We start from the raw sequence: 6000 nt of genomic DNA, 5'->3' as shown, positions 1-6000 counted from the left end.
TCGTTTTGATTCGATCTCTCAACAACAACTCCCGGTCGACTTGGTCGACTTGGACCCACGATGTCTCCCCCCGAGCATGTCGAGCCAACTGCACCACTATTGTATTGGACAACATGTTCCCCTCGGGCATCGATGGGTTAATCATGCACCACTATTATAAAACCCTTTGACGTTTTCCCCCAAGCACGTTGATCCAGTATTACGACGGATACGGTCAACGAAATCTTGGACATCAAAGAGGTTTTCGATTGAATTTCCCCATGTTTCACAACGTACTCTTAGCGGTATCCTACGATACGTCTCACTCTATTTGTGTGTGTGCGCGTTTACGTGCGTGCGATTTATGCGGTTCACCCCTTTACTTTCAGCGCCCTGCGGTCCCAACAAAGGTCCCGAGCACGCCATTATGCACAGTGTGGAAGCGTGTTTCCCCCACGACACTAGACGGGCTGCTCGCCATAGTGTTCTATTGTGGCACGCTCCACCCTGAAGTTTGGTTTGTTGTATATCAAGGAATTGATAGGCACTCAAGAATGTGTGCATCGGCCGGGTTTAATCGTCCGACGCGCAATATGCGTTCAACTTATCGGTGTTCATGTGTCCTGCAGTTCACATTGTGACGCGCATTTAGCTGCGGTCTTCATCGATCCATGAGCCGAGTGATCCCCTGCCTAGGGTTTTATAGTAAGGTTCCCAATGTAACACAATCCCGGTGGTACGTCCAAAGACTAACTTTCTGACTAAGTTGTCTTTATTACCCAATAGTCCCAGGCCTTGTGACTTGTGGCTCATGTCTACGCCCATGGCCACCATTCGCTAAGATAGTTTTGAAGTCACTTTGAAGGCCCAGGAACAACTCTCTTAGCACATCGGTTAACCTGGCGCCGCAGTCAACTCATGTGCTTGGATCGGATCGAGCTATTGAGTATTGGGCCTGCATACTCGCTCATCCGTATCCTTTGCGTACCGCCCCATGGCCCTTGTATGTCTGCACCACAGTTCCTGTTCGTTCCGTGCCTATGGCCGGATACGTATTGCACATCGGTATACCTGTCGCTAATCAGGCAACTCGTGTGCGTGGATTGGATCGAGCTCATGGGGTGTGTAGAGATTCCATGTTATAATTGCAAGTCCATATCCACTTTATAGGTTAAAGTCATAAGTTGTGATTGCACAACCATTCTTCATAAGAGTTTAATCACTCTTCAACTAACTTTCGTTCTGGTGTCTTGGTATCAAATCGCGTAAGACACAAGATTCTACTGGCCAAATAGAATCTAGCACATTGGTTAACCTGACGCCGCAGTCAACTCATGTGCTTGGATCGGAACGAGCTATTGAGTATTGGGCCTGCATACTCGCTCATCCGTATCCTTTGCGTACCGCCCCATGGCCCCGTCCTTAGAGTTAATGACTAGTAGGCTTAACTCTTTGTATGTCTGCACCACAGTTCCCGTTCGTTCCGTGCCGTGGCCGGATACGTATTGCACATCGGTATACCTGTCGCTACTCAGGCAACTCGTGTGCGTGGATTGGATCGAGCTCATGGGGTGTGTAGAGATTCCATGTTATAATTGCAAGTCCATATCCACTTTATAGGTTAAAGTCATAAGTTGTGATTGCACAACCATACTTCATAAGAGTTTAATAACTCTTCAACTAACTTTCGTTCTGGTGTCTTGGTATCAAATCGCATAAGACACAAGATTCTACTGGCCAAATAGAATCTAGCACATTGGTTAACCTGGCGCCGCAGTCAACTCATGTGCTTGGATCGGATCGAGCTATTGAGTATTGGGCCTGCATACTCGCTCATCCGTATCCTTTGCGTACCGCCCCATGGCCCCGTCCTTAGAGTTAATGACTAATAGGCTTAACTCTTGTTTGTCTGCACCACAGTTCCCGTTCGTTCCGTGCCGTAGCCGGATACGTATTGCACAGTAGTAGACACCGTAATCTGACGTATCTAACACACCACTATTGTAACTCGTCGTCCAAGGACCTTTCAAGTGCCTGATGGCCAGGAGAGCTCTTACACGGCACGGAGACACAGTGATGCTCGCCCATCAAAGTGTACAACGATCGAGTTTGCTTAAGTGTCTGGGTACCTACACACCAGACACAATGCAATGGCCATGGATCCACACAAGGCACATCACATGCAGAAAGCTTCACCAGATTATGACACATACCACACTCTTGTAACTCGTCGTCGAAGGGGCGTTCAAAGTGCCTTACGGCTAGGGGAGATCTAGCACGGCACGGAGACACAGTGATGGTTGCCCATCAAAGTGTACAACGATCGAGTTTGCTTTCCGCGCAAGCGTTCTAAGTGTCTGGGTACCTACACACCAGACACAATGCAATGGCCACGGATCCACACAAGGCACATCACATGCAGAAAGCTTCACCAGATTCTGACACATACCACACTCTTGTAACTCGTCGTCGAAGGGGCGTTCAAAGTGCCTTACGGCTAGGGGGGATCTAGCACGGCACGGAGACACAGTGATGGTCACCCATCAAAGTGTACAACGATCGAGTTTGCTTTCCGCGCAAGCGTTCTAAGTGTCTGGGTATCTAAGCACCAGACACAATGCAATGGCCACGGATCCACACAAGGCACATCACATGCAGAAAGCTTCACCAGATTCTGACACATACCACACACATGCAACTCGTCGTCGAAGGGGCGTTCAAGTGCCTTACGGCTAGGGGAGATCTAGCTCGGCACGGAGACACAGTGATGGTCACCCATCAAAGTGTACAACGAACGAGTTGGCTTTCAACAAATTCTGACACATAGCAAGCGAGCGACCGAGCTACACCGAAGGCAGCCCATGGTTGGTCACTCGCGGACGATCATCAGTAATGATCCTTCCGCAGGTTCACCTACGGAAACCTTGTTACGACTTTTACTTCCTCTAAATCATCAAGTTCGGTCAACTTCAGCCATGCCAGCTGCAGCTCACGAAGGAACCGCGGAAGGTAAGCCTCCAGAAACCTCACTAAATAATCCATCGGTAGTAGCGACGGGCGGTGTGTACAAAGGGCAGGGACGTAATCAGCACTAGCTAATGACTAGTGCTTACTAGAAATTCCAGGTTCATGGGGACCGTTGCAGTCCCCAATCCCGACTAGATGGGCATTTTAGTGATTTCCCGTTCCTCTCGGAATGGGGGGGCGCCTATTGGCGAGAACACGCTGCGACCCACATTGTAGCACGCGTGCAGCCCAGAACATCTAAGGGCATCACGGACCTGTTATCGCTCATTCTCAGCTTGCTAAACACAAGTTGTCCCGCTAAGCAGGGCAAACGTAGCCGACGACCGCCCGTGAAGGCGCCGCCCGGCTGTAACGTCAGGTGCGCCCGGAGGCGCACTGCTGACAGCGTTCTAGTTAGCATGTTTGAGTCACGTTCGTTATCGGAATTAACCAGACAAATCATTCCACGAACTAAGAACGGCCATGCACCACTACCCTTAAATTTGAGAAAGAGCTATCAATCTGTCTTACCTCGATAAGTTTGGACCTGGTAAATTTTCCCGTGTTGAGTCAAATTAAGCCGCAAGCTCCACTTCTTGTGGTGCCCTTCCGTCAATTCCTTTAAGTTTCAACTTTGCAACCATACTTCCCCCGGAACCCGATTTTGGTTTCCCGGAAGCGACTGAGAGCACCGAATAGGGGTAGCGTCTCCCAATTGCTAATTGGCATCGTTTACGGTTAGAACTAGGGCGGTATCTAATCGCCTTCGATCCTCTAACTTTCGTTCTTGATTAAAGAAAGCATCCATGGCAAACGCTTTCGCTTCAGTTGGTCCTACGACGGTCTACGAATTTCACCTCTCGCGCCGTAATACCAATGCCCCCAACTACTTCTGTTAATCATTACCTCTAGGTTTCTGACAAACCAACGAAATCGTATAAACCGAGGTCATATTCCATTATTCCATGCAAGATTATTCTCGGCCAACGCCAACCCCACGGGGGGGCCGGACGCTTTGTCTTAGCCTGCTTTGAGCACTCTAATTTGTTCAAGGTAAATGTGAGTATCTTGAGCACCATGAGGAGCCCGTGCCGGAGTTAACCGGTAGCACGGTACTCGTTCACAGAGTAACGCCCAAGTACACCATTGTGAGTCGCAGCCGTGAGCGCGCGCACGAACGGCCCCGGCGTGTAACCGGGCGCCCGTGGCGGTCACGTGTCTGGACGGGCAATCAACTTCGAACGTTTTAACCGCAACAACTTTAATATACGCTAGTGGAGCTGGAATTACCGCGGCTGCTGGCACCAGACTTGCCCTCCACTTGATCCTTGTTGAAGGATTTATACTCAACTCATTCCAATTATGGACCATCGTTAGAGAGGTCCATATTGTTATTTCTCGTCACTACCTCCCCGTACTGGGATTGGGTAATTTACGCGCCTGCTGCCTTCCTTGGATGTGGTAGCCATTTCTCAGGCTCCCTCTCCGGAATCGAACCCTGATTCCCCGTTACCCGTCGCAACCATGGTAGTCCTCTACACTACCATCAATAGTTGATAGGGCAGACATTTGAAAGATCTGTCGTCAGTCGACAAGCGACCATACGATCTGCGTCCTTATCCAGACTTCAACTCAAGCCGCCCGGAGGCGATTGGTTTAACTAATAAGTGCACCAGTTCAGCTACCCGCGAGGGCAACAGTCCCGGCATGTTGCATGTATTAGCTCTGGATTTTCCACAGTTATCCAAGTAACTAGTGGTAGGATGATCTTGTGAATTATAGCTGTTATACTGAGCCTTATGCGGTTTCACATTCATTTATGTTTGTACTTAGACATGCATGGCTTAACCTTTGAGACAAGCGTATATTACTGGTAGGATCAACCAGAATTCGTTCCACTACAGACACACACTCGCTTAGTGGGAAATAAATTTCCACACAACTCTCTCTCTCTAGAACCATATGGAATGGCTCTTTGGTGTTGGGTAAGGCACCAATTTGTTGGGGTGTAACGGTCACCACCAACTTTAAGTTTGTTGGGGCACAACGGAAACCACTAACTAAACTTTAGGAAACTAAATTTCCTCACACATTATCTCTCACCATATTAGCACTAGGTGCTATCCACGATTGTACAACGTTTCAACTCTTGAATCGACCGTAGGGCCGCGGAATTGCTTCCGGGCCCCTATTCTCGCTATTAATTGTTCATCTCTTTCAATACATCGAGTTCGTTCCATTGGGTAGTTCGCATGGCGAACGTTTTGATGCAGCCCCCTGGGGGACCACGGCACTTTACACCGGGTATGGTGTATGCGCAACCTACAGATAACAATAAACCCCTTATGCGTGTGTAAACCGATGTTGGGCTGCTCAACATCTTTCATGGTTACATCACTTGCACCAGAACCCACGGTGCCGATTTGGTAATATGTTGTACATTTACTCTCAAGATGTACGCTTCGGCCCCTTATTCAGGGGCTCAAGCTATTACCAGCAAGAACAATCCTCATCCAGACTTGAACTCGAAACACCCGCAGGCGAACGGTTTAACTAATAAGTGCACCAGTCTTGAATCCATGCGTCGGTGGAAACAATGCCGGCGTGTTGCATGTATTAGCTCTGAACTTAGCGAGTGATTGCCTTGCAGCTGTCATACTGAGCGTAGAGCGTGATTATCGCTCACTTGAACCATGTTGAATGGCTCTTTGGTGTAGGGTAAGGCACCAATTTGTTGGGGCGTAACGGTCACCACCAACTTAAGACTTGCTTATAGGTATTTCAACGTTTTCAACTCTTAAATCGACCGTGTTTCATTATCATCTCTTCTTCTTATTAAATGCATAGAGTTCGTTCCATTGGGTAGTTCGCGTGGCGAACGGTTTGATGCAGCCCCCCGGGGGGGACCACGGCACTTTACACCGGGCATGGTGTATGCGCAACCTACAGATCACCAATATATTTGTGATCGATAATGCACACTTCTTACACGACTGACCAGTCGACAGCGCTGCC

At 48.9% G+C, this 6000-nt stretch overlaps 1 non-coding gene across 1 annotated transcript; it reads right to left on the bottom strand.

Moving 5' to 3' along the window:
• Window positions 1-521: 521 nt before the first annotated feature.
• LOC125773125 (5.8S ribosomal RNA) lies at window positions 522-679 on the bottom strand. The gene has a single exon (XR_007419903.1). It is a non-coding gene; the product is annotated as a 5.8S ribosomal RNA (ribosomal RNA).
• Window positions 680-6000: the final 5321 nt, after the last annotated feature.

The sequence above is a fragment of the Anopheles funestus genome (assembly GCF_943734845.2).
Source record: "Anopheles funestus chromosome X unlocalized genomic scaffold, idAnoFuneDA-416_04 X_unloc_22, whole genome shotgun sequence".
Taxonomy (NCBI): Eukaryota; Metazoa; Arthropoda; class Insecta; order Diptera; family Culicidae; genus Anopheles; species Anopheles funestus.
Note: the sequence above shows the minus strand (reverse complement) of the source record. Positions and strands in the feature narration are given on the sequence as shown.